Source organism: Coccinella septempunctata, chromosome 2, assembly GCF_907165205.1.
Source record: "Coccinella septempunctata chromosome 2, icCocSept1.1, whole genome shotgun sequence".
NCBI lineage: Eukaryota > Metazoa > Arthropoda > Insecta > Coleoptera > Coccinellidae > Coccinella > Coccinella septempunctata.
Genome location: NC_058190.1, coordinates 6,292,457 through 6,314,411, shown reverse-complemented (window position 1 = coordinate 6,314,411; position 21,955 = coordinate 6,292,457). Strand labels below are relative to the sequence as shown.

Below are 21,955 nucleotides of genomic sequence, written 5' to 3'. Positions count from 1 at the left end.
AATTAGATTGCTCTACTCGGATATTTTTATGAATAGAAAACAATTTTGTACTAAGAAGTGGTGCATCGTAGAGGAAAAAAGCAGTAGAGACTATTTTTTTTATAAATTGAATGAGAATTGTAGAAGTAAAATTAATTCTGGAAAAAGGCACTTCATGAATATGAACGTCAATGCCAGTACGCACGCCACTGTAGTTGCTGAAGATGAGTTATTCAACTTGAAATCAATTCAATGAGGTATCCTTCTTAACCAAATCTGTTCCTTTTCGAAAATATCGAGGAATTCGTTATTAATCTGGAATACTCCAAATAACTTGAAATATCTCGAATTTGTTCGCGATGTTTATGAAACACTATGTATATTTTCCCATCAGGGTAATCAAGAAATTGAAATCTCCATAAGAAGTAGGTTAGGTTAGGTTAGGTTAGAAGTAGATTTATATGACTGAATCATTTTTAGTCTCCTTCATAAAATGGTTTTTAGAAAAATTCATCCTCAATGAGATTTTCAAATCCAGATATTGAAAGTTCCGGAATTGGGAATTGAATAAAATTGGCACAATAAAAGTTGGGAAACCTTCAGTAGGATGTATTAGATTAGATCCTCGCCTACAAGAGATGAGGACGAATGCTTCGAATTCAGAAGGAAGCGTGGCAGACTCAGAAGATGAATCATGTTAAATTTCCAGACGGCATATGATGATTAATTCATTCGGAAAATTTCTGAATAAGTCCCAAAGTCACCATTTTTTGCAGGAAAATATTTAGAAGTGATTAGAGTTAATCTGAAACAAAATTCCTTTTTCATTATGAATTTGGTAAAAGTCCAAATTGAACTTGAAGAATTAATAATGAAGAAGAAATATTTTTTGTCTGTGATGAATTTAAATTAAAAAAAATTCTGAAAAATGTATTACATACTTCAGAATTATCTACACACTGCTAATTTTTTTCATTCAAAAAAAATGATAATCAAGGATTGGTGTGGTAGCCAAAATAAAGGGGATATTGAAAAAAATTATTTATTTCAATTAACTGTTTTTTCTTCATGATCGTCAATTTTCTCCAGAGGATTTCTACAACCATTAATTATTATAATAATTATTTGAAGAAAATATCTGAAGCAATATCGATAAGAAAAATAGAAAAAACGAGTTTACATTACGTAAACTTCTTCGTCGTTTCAAACAAATGATGTCAGGCGATGAAATTTACTCTGTAATGAATTGGGATTCTAATAGTACTCTACGCTATATTATTTTTCCAAAAATATATAGTCATCAACTGTAGGGACGCCACTGGTGGAACATTAAAAAAATAATCTACTTTACAAAATGGCCGGTTGTGTGTTTTTCTTAAATTCCATAAGAAAATCAGAATATCAGAAACTTCTTTCCTCGAAACTTTAACACCCTGTATTACACAGTGGGAAAACCGTTTCAAGTTTCAAGTAGACTTTATAGAGAATACTTCAGAGACGATTTGCCTTAACGCTTTTGTTACTGCCAGATATTTTAGAGATCGGTGTCGTAAATACGTACATATATCCCTGATATTCATAATAATACTCATAAAAAATCTTATGAGGCACTTTCCATGGAATATAGCCGGAACTTGATCCGAAGAAGTCAGTTAAATGTACTTGGAAGTTTCGGAACATCCTCCTGATAACAAATCAGCCAACCCTGCTAACCCAACCAGCTGAAAATTTATGCTTGGCCGTAAACTCCAATTATATACTTATTCTAAGAAAAGTGGTGGTATGAAGCCTCATAAATTTGGAAGCAAGAAGCGAACGAACTTTTCAACTGATATTTCAGATCCTCGAAAAGGATTTTTTCGTGATTTAATCCAGATGTTTATATCTGGGAAAATTTTAAGGAGAAGTCCATCATTTCCGAACTATTCCAACAATACAATTATAATTTTAGCAATTCGTTGTCAGTTTTTTGTCGAGTTAACAGGACAAGATAGATATTCAGTTCATGATTTCCATCAACGAGCACAGTATAAAAATTGTATGAGTTTTTGCTTCATATTGTTTTGAAATGGTTTATAGCAGAATTACTATATTACAGCCTGATTGAGTGACAATTAAGATAAATATAGGGTGTTTTACTTAAATTGAACAAACGTATATAGTTTTTAGGGTTTTCACTCCCAATCTCTGAAACAAAATCAATTAAAAATGAAAGGAGTCTGATATAGACTCCGAAACGTTACCACATAAAATTATAATTTCAACGTTATTTATTTTCAGTTCATTGTCAGGCAACAATTTTTTCTAGTTAATTTGCTCCTGACAAATTAGTGCAAGAATTTACGCAGGAGCAAATCGTCGATTTCATTTTTAATTGATTTTGTTTCAGAGATTGGGAGTGAAAACCCTAAAAAGTTTATTAAGAAATGCAGAATCCTCCCAGAATAAATTTCAATCGATATCTAAACGTATATAGTCCTGTAAATGAGATCTGGAAAATCATTTTTGTTCGATAACTTTGCAGCAATGTTCTGTTCAGTTGCGTTTTGAAAAAATTGTTTCTGATCACATCCAAGTATTTTTCGAGCTGAATTCAAATATGGAGTATCAAAAAACAAATGTCGAAAAACCCGGTTGCCAAATGACATTTCATTTTTTGAATATACTCGATTTTTTATTGGAAATTTTTGTTTGTTTGTTGGAAGTTATGAGATCTACAAAAATTGTGTGAGTAACATCTACTTAGTGCTTCATATTATGTATAGTTTTATGACTCGGTATTTTTTAGAACCCGTAAAAAAATTGAAAACTGTCAACTCGTCATCGTCTTTCAAAGGCTGTATCTTGGAAGGGAAGCCAATTTCGAAAAAAAAATTATAGGAACTACCCCTGCTTGTTTTCATCGAGGAATCATCTCCCTAAGTCCTCCGCATTTGTTTACAGACGCGCTGTATATGCATTTTTTGGTCTCTCTCCCATTCTGAGAACTACAGTTTCAAATTTTAAACTGCATTGGTAATGATAACAACTGGATCAAAACCATAACAACTCTATCTCAAATAGTCTAACGAACATGAGAAAACGATATGAACTATGTATATTTAATAATGGTGGCCATTTATAGAGCAATTTCTTCAGTTGATACTGAATATATTTAGGCATATGTACTTAATTTTTGGTCCTTTTTATTAGTTATCCTCAAGTATTTATTGAAATAATGAGGCTTTTCAGTAGATTGTTTGTAAATGAACATTGGATTCGTATTTTGATATCAAAACTATTTTTCGAAATAAGAGAGACAGATCAGAAGAAAAAGACCTACCTACAGATAGAAAATTAAACATTAAGTGGCATAAATTATATGTTGCCCAACCTGTATATATTTCAATTGGCGTAATCATTCTGGAAAACTTTATTTGATTTAGTAGGTACAGTTTTGTATGAAATATTCGTATGTACCTCTTTTTATAACAAAGTAACAAGGGGAGTGAATTTATAGTGAAGAACATGGCATATACATTTCGAGTTCAACATAGTTTCGTTCGGTGTTCGAAACCACCGGATAAGTGAAACGACATTCTAATCGACTCCTACTTTTGGATAGACAGTTTTCCAGAGTTCGAGAAAGCAATGATTGATGTATTTTTAATGTCTTCCGTTCAGTTTTTTCTATACAATACTGGCCAGGGAAGTTTGAATAGCAACAGACTATTTCCAAAGTGTGGATATGAATGCGGAATTTCCTGAAAAACGAGGAGAGAATTTCCGTCAACTATCCAGAGTTAATCAAAGCTTCTGCAAAAAAAAATTTCTTCGATATTAACTTCTTTATAGAAAAAGGCAGGAAAGGGTTGAATTCAAATTTCTTAACACCCTTTCAGGGTGTTAAGAAATTGTGCCTGATTTTCGACATTTTCCTATCATTCAATAGCTCCTTTCTGGAAGGAAATTCGATTTTTCAAAGGAAATTTATGCAATTTATAACATTAAGAACAATATTGGATTGATGTGGCCGACGAAAATCCATAATTGAACTTGAAACAGATTATACGATTTTCACAAAATAGTTTTTAAACCACGCTAGCATATTCAGGTGGGTAAACTGAAAACAGTTTACCTTCGCTCACCTGAAGATACTACACCATTTCCAGTTGTAATTCAGAAATGATCAATTGAAATTCAGATTAGTCAATTTTTTTTCAGAACCCGTCAATTGTATTTCATATAAGTCAATTTAATTTCAGAAATCATCATTTGCAATTCAGAATAGTCACTTTTATTTCCGATAACATCAAATGTAATTCAGATTAGTCAATTGGATTACAGAAACCATCAATTGTAAATCGGAATCAATTATTTGTATTTCAGAAACCGTAATTTGTGATTGTGATTCAGAAAGTAAGAAAGAGTCGATATATTATTAAAGGTTATGTCAGATGGATCTCTCACATATTATCTAATACATACGCATTTTTCATGATATCAGAATAATACATACATATATAAAATGATTCATTAAGTTAATTCAGTTTTAGGTACGCTACTACATAATCACATATCCTATTCAAGATACACACTGTGTTACTTGTCTCCAGGATTTATTTGATAGCTCAGTAGGTACAGGGCGATTGATTATAAATGCCTGTCCTCTATCTTTTGTGCTACGCTGTATAAAATGAATTTTTGAAAAGACTTCTTTTCATATATATTTAGGGTCTTGCAGAATCTTGGCGTGATCCTGCTTCTTTATTTTTTATCTTGGTACCTAATCTTTTTATTCTCACAGTGGTCCTGTAACGTCATTTATGGACATTATATCACCTTTTACGACTAGTGAGGTGCATACATGCGTTTTTCCTTTACTATTTTTTCCGAATCTCCTCGGCTTAAAGAATACAGGCTGTTGAAAAACCATAAAAAATGATATTTTTAGTTCTTTGGCACAAATGGTTTTATCGAATAAAATGGTTTTCAAAATATAGTTTAACACTAATTTGATGAATCTTTTTTGAACAAAAGATATCGTCAACGTCTTCCAGTTTTCTCATTATGACCATTACGTACGACAAAAATAGCAAAATCTTGAAACATAGTGGGAGCGCCCACCAAAGTAGCGTAGCACTGACATAGCACATACATGACAAAGACGATGTAGAATGGTTGTTTATCTCGACTATACAAATATTAATCTAAAGGTTGATCGGGTATGTAGTCAACTCTATAGTTTTTTAGCTCTTTATTGTATTAAACCAAGCTTTCGGACAATGTCTTGTCCTTCTTCGGGGCTACTGGATCTCAGATGTTGATTACATTATTCAAGGTTTGGGCATTTCTAACAAAGATATTATCACTGCACAGTGTGCTAATATTTTCACCAATTTCCTTTTGCACCACCACACATACATCAAACCAACACTCATAAAAGATGTCAAAGCCTCCCAATCCTTTTTGAACCAACATCCCTGACCTAGTTTTAACTAGGTCAGACAAAGGTAATGTAAGTGTTCTTATGTCTAAGAGTACTTATGTTGAAAAATCTCTTGAACTTCTAGAGGACCAAAATTCATACGTTGAATTGGATAGTGACCCCACTGAGAAGTTTCAGAATAAGATCAATCGTTTCATATTAAAATTAAAAAAAGAAAATAAAATTGATGGGAATCTTTCTAGAAGGTTGACCACATATAACTCTGTGGCACCAAAACTATATTCTCTCCCTAAAATCCACAAGCCCACATAATCTGTTAGACCTATCGTTGCTTGCATTGATTCGCCCAATTCCCAATTCCAAACTTTCAAAGTTTGTTGCTGACATTTTGTCCATTTCTCATGACAGAAGCACTAACAGTTTTTATATCAGGGATTCTTTTGAATTTTCCGATATCGTTCAGAATTTCAACATTCCTGATAACCATATAATGGTCAGTTTGGATGTTGAGTCTCTTTTTTCTAATATCACCCTTGATGCAACATTGGAGAGTATAAGTTCACACTGGGATTCTATAGAGCCACATTGTATCATGAATAAAGAAGAATTTTTGGAGTGTGTCAGACTTATTTTCGGGACTACTTACTGCCAATTCCAGGGACGCTTTTTTCTACAGATCAAAGGAGCTCCCATGGGAGGAGATGCGTCTCCCATCATTGCAGAAATGGTTGTTGATGATCTGCTTGTTAGAGCCTTCAACACTTTAAATTACACTCCCATTATTGTTAAGAAATTTGTGGATGATTTGTTTTGCATCTTACACAATGATATGCTTCTTAGTATTGTTGACACCCTTAATGTTCAGGACCCGAACATAAATTTCACCTATGAAAGGGAGGTTAATTCTACCATTAGTTACCTTGACATGCAGTTGACACGTGGTGACGACAATAGAGTGGTTATTGATTGGTATCAGAAACCAATGGCTTCTGGTCGTTACCTCAATTTTAAGTCATCTCATGTTTTCAAACATAAAATAAACCTCATAATTGGTTTAAAAAATAGAATTGAAAAGTTGGTGAGCCCTCATCTCTTGCAATCTGGCCTCCTTAGATTGCGTCAACTCCTCATTAAAAATTCTTATCCCAGAAGACTCCTTAACAAATGCTTGTTCAACACCCCTGGTCGGATTGCAGTATCAGACTCAAATGTGGGACATAATATCCATCCAACCATTGATGAAGAGAGCCCAGTAAACCAGAAAAAAATTTTCTCCATGCCTTATCATCCTGCCATTACACCCTCTATCACAAGAACTCTTAGAAGACATGTGCCTGATAATCAAGATATAATAATTGCGGCTCGCATGCCATGCACTTTGGGGAAATATGTGTTCTCTAAAATGAAGGATAAAACACCAACAGCCAACAAATCTGGAATAATTTACTCTATAGAGTGCAATGAATGTAATAAGCCATACATAGGCCAAACTGGCAGAAATTTGAAAACGAGAATAAGGGAACATGTTAGAGATTGTAAAATGGCAAAGCAAACCACTGGCTTGTCAAAACACATAAATGAAACGGGACATACTATGAAATTCTCAGATGCGAGGTGTTTACGATCTGAAAGGAATAAATACAAGAGGGAATTTTTGGAGGCTGTTGAAATCATGAGTCATAAGAACAACTTAAATATAAACTCAGATTTCAATGGTATCAACTCCATCTACTGTAATATCGTCGAACTGATCAATGTGAGTGAGAATGGATGATTCTGTCATGATAAAACGCCTTTGTACTTTCTTAGTTTATGACGTTGCTTGGCCTCCTGCCCTTCCTGTCTGTTGTCTTTTGTTCTTCTATGTTTTTTAACCTTTGACATTGTTTCATGTGTTTCTTTTTAAAATTATAATGTTGGCTTAAGATTCATCTGAGATTTTAACTGATGATTTATATGGATATTTTAATTTTATCGTCAATAATAGTTAAGTCCCACATTGTTGTAAGTTATTTCAATCTTACCTTTTTTGTATTTTTTACATTATTGCAATTTTTCTAGTAGCCCCAAAGAAGGACAAGACATTGTCCGAAAGCTTGGTTTAATACAATAAAGAGCTAAAAAACTATAGAGTTGACTACATACCCGATCAACCTTTAGATTAACGATGTAGAATATTCAGATATGAACTGAGAACGATATATTTCAGGCAACTGACACTTCACTCAGATGTACGATATCTGAAAATTTTGCATCGCCTTTGTCATGTATGTGCCATGTCAGTGCTACGCTACTTTGGTGGGCGCTCCCCTTAAGTTGGACACTAACTAATGAATGTTTCGTAAAATAAAAGAATTCTTCAGATTTTTACGTGTAATGCGCCGTTTTCGAGTAATGTGATGTTCAAAAATGAAAAATATCTGATAAATTATTGAAACTGGGTACTTTGACCTAACTCTTTTTAAAAGATCCACAGATGCATAGTGACACAGATTCAGCTAGTTATTCTGAAGGTACTTTTTTTTTCATGTGTGGCACAGCTCATTATATGATAATTCAAAATGGCTATATCTTGTTATCAGGACCGAATCGGACAAAATGGTATAGGAAAAAAGTATTTCATTTTACCTCAAGAATTCACTATAAAAATGTTAAAGACTCACCCTGTTTTGTATTTTCTGGGAGAATATGAAATTAAAATCATTCAATTTTTTGCTTAACTGCATTTCGTAATGATGCGGATTTGAAATCGTGTAGGTGTAATAAATTCCTGGAAACGATACGGTACATACTAAAATCACGAATTCATGACTTAAAGCTGTCACCGAAAGTGGAATGCTCATAAGATAGGATCGTATAGCACATTTCTGAATTGAACAGCATTGCATAGTCGTTTTCCATCAGCCATTATTCCTTCCGGTGAACGGGCAACGGATCCAGATCGTCCTATTGGAGAATCTGCTTCCGTTTTCAATTTCTTGGAACAAAGCCAGCACGAGAAAGAGGTCCGAGGTCTTAGATCATTGTGTTTCTCGATTCAGTTCTCCTTGATAGATTTATTAGAGAAAAACTCCAATTTGTAGCGGACTTGTTTACCGGTGTAGCACTTGTATTCATCGGATAATGATCACATTGTTCTTTGTATTTCTAATGGGTGGAGTTTTTCCGCTATTGTTCCCAGAAAAAGTAGTCTTTTTTATTTTTCGGTTATGTTCAACTGTAATCGGTTACAATTATTAATTACTTTGTTTACTCAATTTTGTGCTGAGAATTAAAATGTTGGGGTTTTCGACAATGAACTTTTTCCATAAAAAAATTTCAGCTCTCTGCAATTTTCGGTTATAACGGAAACAGTCTACTACATCCTCATTTTAAATGGCACACCCAGTATATCTTTGCATCGTTAGATAGCTGATTTAATGGCTATTTCAATAGTATGCCATGCCTTGGTTAATAACTCAACGGTTTAAAAGTTATAGTGACCGTCACACTTTTTTGAATATTTCTGCTGGGTATAGTTTTTTTTCCAACTAATTTTTACCATTTTCCATTTTGCTATTCTGTGGCATTATAACACAGTTTGCAGGATAATAAGATATATGTTCAAAATGAAATTCAATCAGTCATGCAGAGGGGTATTTAGAAAAAACAGATTGCTTACAATATATGGTATATATTTAGTGGAGTGCTTATTTTTTTTTTTCAAAAATAGGGATATTTTCTCAGCCCACACAACTAGAAGTCACTACCCTATAAGATCGTTAAATTTACATTATCCCATACATAGATTATCGTTAACCGAAAAACATCCCTCTTATATGTGTATTAAGATTTTTAATAGATTACCTAATGACATGAAGAGATTGAATAATTTCAAATTGTTCAAGTAAAAAGTGAGAGATTTTGTAATAGAATTGGAACCATATTCTTTGTCTGATTTTTTGGTTTAACCATGTGCATGACACTTGACACTGTTTCTCATATGTATCTATGCTTGTATGGTTACATACTATGAAATAAAGAGGATATTGTATTGTATTGTATTTGGTCTGCAAATGTACAGGATGTTTATGAGAATAAGTTGGACAAATCAAATTCCTCAAAATTCAAGATTTTCGAATTACTACCTATACCTATTTTTTATTATTTAGGCAATTCTACGTGGAAAAGGGAGGGTTATCTAAATAAACCCTACACCTTCTATGAAAATTTTCAGTGTTATCAAGAAGGGAAAACTGTAATTGCGAAATGCCTTATTAGTCGGAAACCACAGAAAACTAAAGTTCGATGTTCCGATAAATAATTTTGACGAATTTAATGAATTACTGATGTATTCTCAACAATGCCAACAAGCTATTCATCACATATTACATATCACATATTATACAAATCACGAAATGTCAAAGATATTTATCGAAACATCGAATTTAAGTTCTGTGGTTTCCGGAAGTAAGTCATGTATAATTAAGGCTTTCATCATGCACACTCTATGAGGGGTGGATAGTAGTTGAGGATTTTGAAATTGTAAACAAGCATCATACGGCAATTATGGACAGTTTTTTTTTTATATCCAGAACGGGAGTGAGAGGGTTGAACGTGATTTTGTTGTTACGAAGTAACAAATTGAATACTTTTTGTTTGTTTTTGTTTTTGTTTTCTATTGAAAAGTTTAATAGGTGCGTGGAGTTATTAAGTTTTATTACTTTCATTGATTGATATTGTTTTACAAACGATGATCTCTTTTAAAAATAGTAGTAAAAGTTTCAAGAAAATATCTGTTGAATAGACTAAAAGGGAGTGCGGGAGACTTATCCCATGCTATGGTCGGGGGACATAATGAGTGGTCCAAGTTTCGCGCACTGAGCTTAGATAATAATAGTTCGCTTAAAAAAAAAACAGTGAATAATAGAAATAAATATAAAAATCAAATACAAAGGTTCAAAAAAGTTAAAAACATCTTGGAAATATGTGAGAGTGACTCTGGAATAGAAAATAAATATTTCATACATCTTGACATAGAAAATCGTTGGTCATTGGGAATTGTATTCTTTCAATGTTTTTCCTGACAAACTTATGGTCAAGTCTCTCTCGCCCCCTGTTCATCTCTCCCATGGTTTAGGGTGGCATGAGCCAATTTTCGGTTCCTAAATAAGGAATTGCTATACTCAAAATGTCCATCTCGCCATCACTCTACTATGATTTATCGTTACCTATTTGGACATGATATCTTCACGCAAAAAAATGAGTCGCTACCATTCACAGATACAACTTAAGTGGCTTCAGAGTGAAAAGGGTTTCAACTCTCCCGGATTCCCCATACAGTATAATAAGGCTCATATTATACAATTGCATCATAATATATTATTCCACTCGAGTTGAGTAACATGCAGATTACCACAATGTGGATGTTCCAACGGAGAATTCTGAAAGTTGATCCCTTAACCCTTAACTTCGCAAACTTTCCCTGACATTTTTAAGCAGGCACATATCTCGAAGTTTCACAAACTCTTATATGCTTCCTACGTGACCTCTATCGGGAAAATTCGTGAACACTTTCGTGACTTGAAAGTTTCTGGATTCACTTGATCAAAATTAATACCACCTACCACCTACTTTTCCGATATAACCATAGAACTAATTAGGAGAGGTGTTTTCGTGGTCCTTCCTAAGGGACGGAGACGTGATCGCAATTAACAATACCCTGTAGTGTGGTTGAAATTGTGTTAATGAAGGTTGTGAAGAAGCCATCCACGCAGTTTGGATGGGCCCTCACCGACTTGTCGAGAATGCCATATAAATCGATTTTCCATTTCGATGTGCCCTTGCGTTTGACATGTAGTTTCAGTTTAATTGCAATTTGGCAATTTGCTATATCTGGAACAAGAATTATTCCTCCTCGAAGAGAGTCTATTCTATCATCGATCACTTGAAATATTTATATTTCCCATTGCCCTTTCGAATTCTGATTGGTAGAAGTTATTCATACTAAATTTTTTCTTTGTTAAGAATTTATACATAGGTATTACATCTACGAGTATGTATTGATATCTAGTTAGCCTAGACTAGTTCCATACATAAAAAAATATTGCGTTACCATAGCAACGAACCATAACTCATTAGAAGTGTCAGTGTGTGTCAGTTTTAGGTCAAAAAAGTAAAGCAGAGGTGCGCATTGAATTAAAAGAAAGAAGATGTTCACGGAAATTGTGAAAATCGAAGTATCGAGCCATCATCAAGTACCTGTATTCAAAAGGGTTAAGAGGTAAGCAGATTTACGAAGATATGCTTAATACCTTTAGTGATCAAAGTCCTTCGTATGCGACCGTGAAAAATTGGACTGCAAGCTTCAAAAGCGGTAAAATTTCCATTGTAGATGATGACAGATCGGAAAGGCCAGTTTCTGTGTCAGTCCCCGAAAATATCGCTGCAGTTCATGACATGATTTTATCAGACCGTCGAATTGGTCTAAAACGGTTATCTGAAGCACTGAATATTTCATACGAACGTGTTCATCATATAATTCAGCACAATTTGGACATGAGAAAAATTGCTGCAAAATGGATCCCGAAATGTTTGAACGTTGACCAAAAGCGTGTAAGGGTAGAAGTATCGCGTTCGATCTGTGCTCGATTTGAAAACGATGTAGACCGAATTTTAACTATGTATGAGACTTGGGTACATTTCTACGATCTAGAAACAAAGCAACAATTGATGGAATGGCGACACTCTGGTTCTCAAAGACCTAAGAAGTTTCGTGTCCAAAAATTTGCTGGAAAAGTTTTTGCTTCATTTTTTTGGGATTGCCATGGAGTAATCATGATTGATTTTTTGGATAAGAGTAAAACAATAACCGGAGATTACTATTCGACATTACTGACCACTTTACGGAAAAAAATTAAAGAGAAAGACGCTGAAAGTTATTCAAAGATGTTTTAGATATCGATTGAAATTTATTCTGGGAGGATTCTGCATCTCTTCATAAACTTTTTAGGGTTTTCACTCCCAATCTCTGAAACAAAATCAATTAAAAATGAAATCAACGATTTGCTCCTGACAAATTAGTGCAAGAATTTACGCAGGAGCAAATCGTTGATTTCATTTTTAATTGATTTTGTTTCAGAGATTGGGAGTGAAAACCCTAAAAAGTTTACAAAGATGTTTTGTTTTTGCATACAAATCTCATGTTGCCATGCAAAAAATTTAGGGTTTGAATTACTAGAACACCCCCCTTATTCACCAGATTTGGCTCCATCCGACTATCATCTCTTTCCTCAATTGAAAAAAGTTTAAAGGTCGTAAATTTTCTTCCAACGAGGAGGTAATAAAAACTGTGGAGGTCTGGTTTGCAGAGCAAGAAAAAACATTTTTCTTGAAAGGTCTAGAGACGTTGCAGGTTTGCTTCAATCAATGTATCCAATATAAAGTAGAATATGTTGAGCAATAATCTTCTTTGGTTCTATAGTAGGCTAAGAATTTTTCAATATATCCTTGTATAATGCTTGTTTCACAATAATACTTAAAACTAATTCGCAATTGATATAACAAAGAGATATGTCAATCTCCGCTGCAGAGCGAAGAAGTTTACCTCAGAAAAAACGTCAAATCTAGCAATGTGAAGATCCGTCATGGAATAATATAGAATAGAAAATGAAACTTTCTGTCAACTTTCTTTTAGTTTATAATGAAACTTTCTGTCAACTTTCTATTAGTTCATAATGAAATCTTCCTCGATGTTATCAAAAACTATCATCTACCCTTAGATTTCAACGAAGTTTTTTATTTTTCCCTATTTTTTTGTTTATTTTATGTTAGCGACTGAACTGTAGAAAATACTATTAGCTGAACACAAATGTTCAAAATAAATTCTGTAATAGGGAGTTATTGAGGTCAATCTGGTCGTTGAATTGATCTAGCGATAACTTACATTTATTGATTTCCAGACTAAAACTAAAAGATTCACTTTTTGACTTTTAGTTTCTATATGTAAAATTTCGAAGTCTTCGTTGAAGTTGTGCTTTGCATTCAACAGCTGTTCAGTAAACGTAGAATTTCCAGTGCTTTTTATCGAACAATTTCTGTGTTCTAATATTGTTTTCTGAAATTTCCTACCTGTTTGACCTATATAAAAAGATGAAAAGTAATTTTATAAACTCCACATTTATGTACCTCACTCGTCACTCGTTTTATCTTTATTATTCTTCATGTAATTACCTAGAGTTTTTTTCTTTTCAAAAGCTAATGTCATTAAAAAAAATATATATTTCCTCAGAACTCTTTCCTAAATCAGATATCACTTTATATTTGTGATTAGTTTCTACTGGAAAATGGTAAACTTCTTTTATTGCTGTTTTAAATACCTTTTTCGCAAACATCCTTTATATTAATTCCGCATTATAACCGTTATTCTCCGCCATTTGTTTCATAATGTTCAATTCTCAAGTTAAATTAATTTCTCCCTAAAATAATTTAAGGTCAATGCAACTTCCGGTTATATCGGAAACAACCTAATATTTCCTTATTTCAAATGGCACACCTAGTTTATCTTCGCATAGCTATACAGCTGACTTGATGGCAATTTCAATAGTGTACCACACCTAGGGTGAAAACTCAACGGTTTATGAGTTATTGCATGGGATTCTCGTGAAATACATTGTGGAAATGGAAGTCACACATCTTTCAATATCTTTGCGGAGGAAGTGTTTCTCAAAAAAGTCGTTACCATTTTGAAATGTTATGTAGTATTATAACACTGTTTGGAGTTTGGACTTGAAAAGTATAGGGTGTTTAAAAAAAACATCAAGTTGGACAAATCGAATCCATAAAACCTCAAGATTTTTAAATTAAAACCTATACCTATATTTTTTTTTCATTCGATTCTAGAAAAAAAAACGGAGTGAAATTTCTAAATTAACCCTATACTTAAAAGGAAACTTTCAGAGTTATTAAAGAAAAACTTTCGAGTTGCATACTTGATTATTCTGCGAAACCTCAGACAAAATAAAATTCTATGTTCCGATGAATGATCACAACATCAACAATTCTCCAGAAATGACAGAATAACCAAGCATCAAATAGCCTCTTTTTCTTTATTTCAAGTTTTTCTTTGATAACTATGAAAATTTCCATTTAAGTTATAGGGTCCATTCAGGTAATTCATCTCTCTTTCTAAGATAAATCGACTGAATAATTGAAAATTAGATAGGTTATAATTTGAAAATCTTGAGTTTTGACGAATTCGATTTGTCAAACTCAATGAAATTCTCATAAACACCCTGTACTTTATAACAGTGTTATAATACATCATAATGGAAAAATCGATAGTGGTAAGAATAAATAAGATAAATTGCGAAATTGGACAATTTTAATAACCTCATCTTATTCACAAAGCTAGCGTTTAGAGATAAATTTCCTCTCTCTCAAGGCTAGTCAACTAATAACGTCATTTGTCAAAACAATAAAAAGATCAGAGTAAAGCAGGTAACAACTCATATAAACACAACCAACACTTAATTAACGAATACCTACCTTTATCAATTGACAAGCCTTGAGAAAAAGGAAATCTTTCAAACTTAAAGAGTTGAGTTGGCTCCCAATGAGGCTTCGTTTTGACTATTTTGCCCTTTGCACTTTCCATAATATAATTTTAAAGAGAAGTCCACCTTATCTCTTCAATAAGCTGAAGTACAGATCTGATGTTCACGACGCCAACATAAGATATAGAAATTTATTGTCATGTCCTCACTACAGAACTTCAACATTTGAGAGAAGTTTCAGATATAACATCTATAGATTGTATGACGTTGTTCCTCATGAATTCAGGCAGCTTAAAATTGATAAATTTAGAATAAAGATCAAGGATTTCCTTCTCAGTTCCTGCTAACCTGATTGTTCGATAGTCTCCGAATATTAATATTATAATGTATTAAACTATTATATTTTTTTTTTCTTTCTTTCTTCCTATATGCACTGTTGTATATGATGATTGTGCTTTTTTTGCTTTTTTATTCACTTCACGGCAATTGTTTTTTTTTTGTAACAAGGGTTAAGTGGTAGAACACCTCCAGGTGAACTTCCCCTTGAGATTTCTGTGGAAATAAAGACCTTATTATTAACTCTACCTTGAAACATTTCCTTTGTGAATAAAACATAAGGTTAATAAAAATGTACCATTTCCCAATATTGTGTTATTCATCCGAAGAAAATGGATGGTAACCTTCCACGTGTAGTAAAGATATATCCGAGAAAACTTATTCATCAGGAATATGTATTCAAACTAGTGTGACATTTTCAGCATTTTTTTTTCATAAGAATCCCAATAACTCATAAACCGTCGAAATTTTACCCAAGGTATACTGTTGAAATTGCAAACGAATCAGCTGTCTAACGATGCAGGGATATACTGGGTGTACCTTTTGAAATAAGAAAGTTCATTGTCGAAAACTCCAACATGCAAACTTTCAGCACAAACTTGTACCTAATTAGTTCTGCATAAACGTCTAATAGGCCATCGTGGTGAATCGTCCTGCATCCTAGCGCCAGTTGGCAAGAGTCGAGGTCCAACTCTATTTCTTTTCTAACTCTCATAGCATAATGAATATGGCAGCTAGTATCAATTTGCGCCGAATTTCCACTTTGCAGGAACCGCATATTGCACTCATAAGCGACACATGTATCGCGATAGCATCTTTGAGGTGGGTGAAGGTGAACTTCAGTGTAAAATCTAGATTATTAGAGAATAAACACTTGGCCTCGAAGCGGATCATGATGATTGGAGGTTTATTATTCCTACAAGGTTTCTACGAAACTGCAGTTTTTCATCATTGATGATGATAGGCTCCTGAGAAATGAAACAAGGAGATGAAGGGAAAAGCTTGAATAATTATCAGGTAACAGGTACAGTTCGATATTGTAACCTGAAGAAGCTACAATATAGCCATCGTAATGTAGTGATTTTCGTAAATTCAAGTTTATTCTACTCGTTTTATTGACAATCATTGAAAATCCAATGAAGCCAAATCCAATCGGCGCAATCTTGGGAGATGGAGATATTGGGTCAACAGGAATCGCACCATCTCTCTCTTTTATGGGTGGCTTTGATGGGCCTTGCCGTATTCCTCTCTAATATATCAACGTTAAAAATTCTCAAACTCCAAAGGTCTTCTCCATATCGATGATAGAAGCATTAGTGCTTGTTCCTCCTGAGTTAGCCCGTGTCTGTCAAGCACAGGTGAAGTCTTCTCTGAAACACCGGGCATTTTCTCCCCAACCCTGGATTTGTCATGGCGGCGATAGCGGGTGGATGCGGCGTTTAGACAGGTCCATGAATATCCCGGGGGTGGTCGCATGCTATTGATCGACCTGGCTGTGGAAACGAGGTCACGAGAATCTGTTTTCTCCTTCGCAACAGCGCGCGTAGCCGGCAAAGATGAAATTCGGTGTCCTATCTCCCTTCCTCTCTGCGGGGCGGCGGTTTCCACAGCTTCCTAATAGGGACTTACGAGATTGCAGAAATTTGGGAGTTGATATTTTACCAACGGGAAATCTCGTTGATGTTCCTTGCTCGCATGGAGTCGAATAAATTCTGATGAGTCGTTTTATTCGGAGGCAACTATGGCGTTTATTATTGGAAAGCGTTCTTCGTTTTTTCTTCGTCAGGAACGCTTCTCATGATATCCTTCGTCGTTATAGCGAATTATTATCCAAAATCCGATAATCTTCCGGTCAAACTGAGCGAGCACTCACTTTGAGCGATTGACGAGGATCCATGGGATATTTAAACGAAGGGCAAGGCTTCCCTTGGGCGGCATTGCTTATCTGTTCCACAGCCGAGAATATTAAAATTTGAAAGCATAGTTTCCACTAATTCTACGTAATTCTCTGCTTTATGATTGCCAAGAAAATTTTGTACTACTTGAACAAATGAACTCCAAGCGTTAGATTCAGTCTCGTTCATTGATGTGGTGAATTGTGGATCTTTAACAAGTTGCCTTATTTGAGGACCATCAAATATACCAGCTTTTAGTTTTTCCGTGCTAATGCCAGGAAATTTACGTGACAAATACCCAAAACAATTTCCATCTCGATTTAAAGCCTTCACAAATTGCTTCATTAGGCCTAGCTTGATATGCAAGGGCGGAAGTAAGATTTTTTCTCTTGAAACCAAAGGTTCGTTGATCACGTTTTGTATTCCTTGAATCATGACATCTCTTGAAGGCCAATTTTTGTTAACCCAGTGCTCATTTTTAGCTCTGCTGTCCCAAAGGCACAAAAAACAAGGATATTTTGTGTAACCACTCTGCTGTCCAAGGAGGAAGTTAATCATTTTTAAATCAACACAAATTGACCACTGATGTTCTTCGTATTTAATTTTTCTCAAAACTAATGCTATTGTTTCATATTCTTCCTTCATGGTAGTAGAATGACCAATAGGAATTGAGCCATATTTGTTACCGTTATGTAAAAGAACACATTTTAAACTATTTTGACGATTAAGTACATATACATCTGTTCAGATTGTCCATGTTAGTGTTTACAAAGGTGGGGCTTTTTGTGACAGAAGGTAGAAGTCATTTCACAAAATATTGCTCTTATTAAATATTCAATATGGCAGAGCTATAACCCCCGGACTTTCGACAAAATTTCATCAAATTTCGAGTACAGGACGGTGGAAGGCTATGTCTGGACATAGTTGTTTATTACAATGCTTCAGTACATCAGAGTCTATCTGTTTTTTCACACTTCTGTCCTGAGTCTTTGGTCTGTTGGTATCGAAATGAGCCATTTTATTAAATCGTTAAAATTACTAAATAATGAGAAAAATGGGCATAAAAAAAGGGTTTCTCAAATTGTCCCTTCTTCAAGTTAACAGAGAATAAGAGCATATAGTTTGGATAGTTGCCAAGGATATTTCTATAGGATTTCTGACATCATGCTACCTGAATGATTAGGAATATTGAATACCTGATTTTTCGTTCAAATAGGAATATATAGTTATATGCAGAGTGACTAAAAACTAACGCAAAAAATTCGCATTTTCGGTATTCACTGTATTTTGCGAAAAAAATTATCGGACACGTTGATGTTTTTTTCAAATAAGGCAACATTTTATGTATAATTGAGATTTTCGAGTTTTTCCTGCACCTTCTATACAGGGTGATTCATAACTATTGGGACATAGGCTAAGGGCAGATTGTTTTTACCAAAATATGGCGATAGAACCAAATATACCTCAATAAAATATTGCCGTGGAAAAAGATAGAGGGCGTTAAAGTTGAATTTTTTATAAGGGGATAGAATAATATTTTCTTCGAAGTTCAAAAGTCCTTCATTAAAAGAACAAGAAAAGGCATAGAAGTCGGAGGAGGCCACATAGAACATTTAATTTAAGTTTATTCTTTTTATGTTACATTGTTTTTAATTATGCTTTATCGTCGAAATGAATAAATAAAATAAATAAATCGTTGCTTCAAATCCCCTTCCGATGCTCTGAACTGTTCGATTGTATTTTTCTCAAAAACGGATGAAAAAATATAAAGTGACATTATTAGCAAAAAACGAAAAAGAAAATTCAAATTTAACGGCCTCTATCTTTTTCCACAGCAATATTTTATTGAGGTATTTTTGGTCCTATCGCCATATTTTGGTCCAAACAATCTGCCCTTAGCCTATGTCCCAATAGTTATGAATCACCCTGTATATGAGGATTGGAGAGTAATTTTGAATGGCAACCAAATTTTTTGGTAATAAAAACGGATGGACCTTTTGTAGCTGAGGATGACTTGATCATTTATTGGGTTTTTATCAGCCTTCTTTTATTATAGGAATGAACTGGAAAATCTTATTGCATTATTCCTTTTTTTATGTATTTTAAACGAGTTAAAACTCGATTCCTGATGTTCTTTACTACGGATAGTAAACCGACAGATGCTCTGTTGAAGTTGTGACGTCCCTGCAGAACAATTCGTATTTTTATTATACAGGGTTTATTTGAAGGTGGACCTTTTTTCAAACGAATGAGAAACTGGTCAAAATAAAGCGTTTTATCAAAAATCACCTGTATAGGGTGTTTCCAAATTAGACGTGAACCTTGGAGGAGGTGCTGGTATCACTCATTTGCTGTCATTTGAGCCATTTTTATTGATAACCAAAAATCAACGGTTTCCGAGATATTTGAGTTATTGTGTTTCTCAAAAATTTCTCACCCTACTTAATTTTTTGTCAATTTTTTCTACGTATACCAACTTTCAAATCATACTAATTCTTTTTCAACATCTAATACAGGTTAGTTTTGTTTTTTTCATACGTATCGATCTTTTTTCTGATGAAAATTATCCAAAATTATAATCAAGCTTGGTCAACGTAGAAAAAATTGACAAAAAATGAAGTAAGGGAAGAAATTTTTTGAAAAACACAAGAACTCAAATATCTCGGAAACTGTTGATTTTTGGTTATCAATAAATATGGCTCAAACGACAGCAAATGAGTGGTACTAACACCTCCTCCAAGGTTCACGTCTAATTTGGAAATACCTTGCATACAAAGTTGAAGAGAAAATGAGAAATGCTTACTGAAATAAGATGCAAATACGATCCTAGATCATTTTTTATCCGAATTATCGCAAGGCAATGTGAAAATTCTATTATATTATATATATATTTCATTATATTATATTTTATCGTTTAAGATAGTGGCTGTACGATTTTCAAGTGGGAATGGAAATGAAAAATTAGGATTGCCGAATTTTTATCATTATTTGGTGACGAACGATTTTTTATGAAAATTTCGATATCAACTGACAGAAAAAAATAATATAAAAATAGAATGTTAGTTCAAAATCTGATGAAACTGATCAGATAGACTCGCAAGTACTGAACGACCCATAATTGTCCAGCCATATGTTTATATTTTGTTTCATATTTCCCATGCCGGAGACACCTTCCACAGTCCTGTACTTGAAATATAATGAAACCCTTCTAAGGGTGGCAGCTCAGCCATCTTATATATCTTATCTAGCCAATTTTTGGCGAAATGACTTATTTTGATGACTTCTACCTTCTGTCAATAAAAGCCTCACCTTTGAAAACACCCTGTACATTTCACATGCTCTTACTACTTCATGTTATTTATCCGTTCGTTGTTGATTTGAAATGTTCCACATAATCTAGTGTGTAGCTATGCATTTTTGTTGTCCTATAAAAAAGCCGTTTCCTTAAATTTCGATCTCAAAACCACAGATATTTTTCCGTTAGACTCACCGAATACAGTTGAAACGATCTTCATTTATTGGTATATAAAATGCGTCAATGTATCGATAAAAACCATGGAGATGGTGCTATATAGACAGTCATACTCATTTTACGAGGCGATTGTGCTCAGTTCGAAATTTAATTCTCTAGGATTTTTTCCCCGTACTCGCATATATTGCTGAAAGAGATCAAAATGGAGGGGTGGAGTGGAAAATTTCATAAATATCGTAATAATGATTCAATCTCAGAGTAGCATTGAATCCCAAAACAGAAAATACGCTAGTTTGATTTCCCCACGTTTTAAGGGTTGAATAAAACAAAAATTGCATTATATTCTATGTCAAAAAAAAACGAATGTTATGAAAACAGTTATTTCTAGTCTTATTTGTTCAGGGTGGGCAAATTTCGATGATTTTTTAGCCCTACAGCTTTTAAACCAGAGGAAATAGACAGAATATGATAGCCCATTCTCGTTCTCTTTTTCTGAGAAACTAACAAGAGTAGTAGTCATTTTTGGCCAACTTCTTTTGTTTTCGAATTATATAAGCGAAAATTGGAAAAATGGCGATTTCGAAATAAATTTACATTTCCGCTAATACTGTTGATAGAGCTCTGAAATAAAAAAATTTTAAGTAGAATCCAGTAGCGCGCTTGCTTTTTTAGCAGGATTTTTAATTACGAAGCTATGACCCAAAGTTATGTTTTTTTGAATGGGAACACTAGCTTTTTGTGCAATTTTTTGAAAGCTGAATTTTTACTGATTTCAAAAATATATAACATCATATGATTTGTATCAATATAAATAGTAGAAAATGGTCAAAAAACTTTTTTCTCCATTTTTCTATGGTTTCTACTTTTGATGAGAATAGAAAAAAGTAGCATCTTATGATTACCACAGTCTCCTATTAGTCCTTTCATTATTATAAAAATTCATGAAATATATCTAGATTCAAATTTTCTGAAAATTGGTGAAAAGCATAGAAAGAATGGCATTGCCGGAAGGAGACTGCTCTTGTTATAGGAAGCTCTATTTTTCTGTGCTCGTCAAATGTAGAAAACATAGAAATATTGAGAAAAAACGGTTTTGACCATTTTCTTTTATGATGTTATATATTTTTGAAATCAGTAAAAATTAAGCTTTCAAAAAATTGCACAGAAATCTTGTGTTCCCATTCAAAAAAACATAACTTTGGGTCATAGCTTCGTAATTTAAAATCCTGCTAAAAAGGCAAGCACGCCACTGGATTCTACTTGAGAAAGAGCCTGTATAATGTTTTAATTTCAGAGCTCTTTCATGAGTATT

The 21,955-nt window shown here is 33.7% G+C and overlaps 1 protein-coding gene across 6 annotated transcripts in view; it reads left to right on the top strand.

Annotated features, from left to right (window-relative positions):
• The window catches only part of LOC123308563 (sodium/potassium-transporting ATPase subunit alpha), a 130,704-nt gene that overhangs the window by 32,199 nt on the left and 76,550 nt on the right, over nt 1-21,955 (top strand). The gene's annotated exons all lie outside the window — the stretch shown is intronic.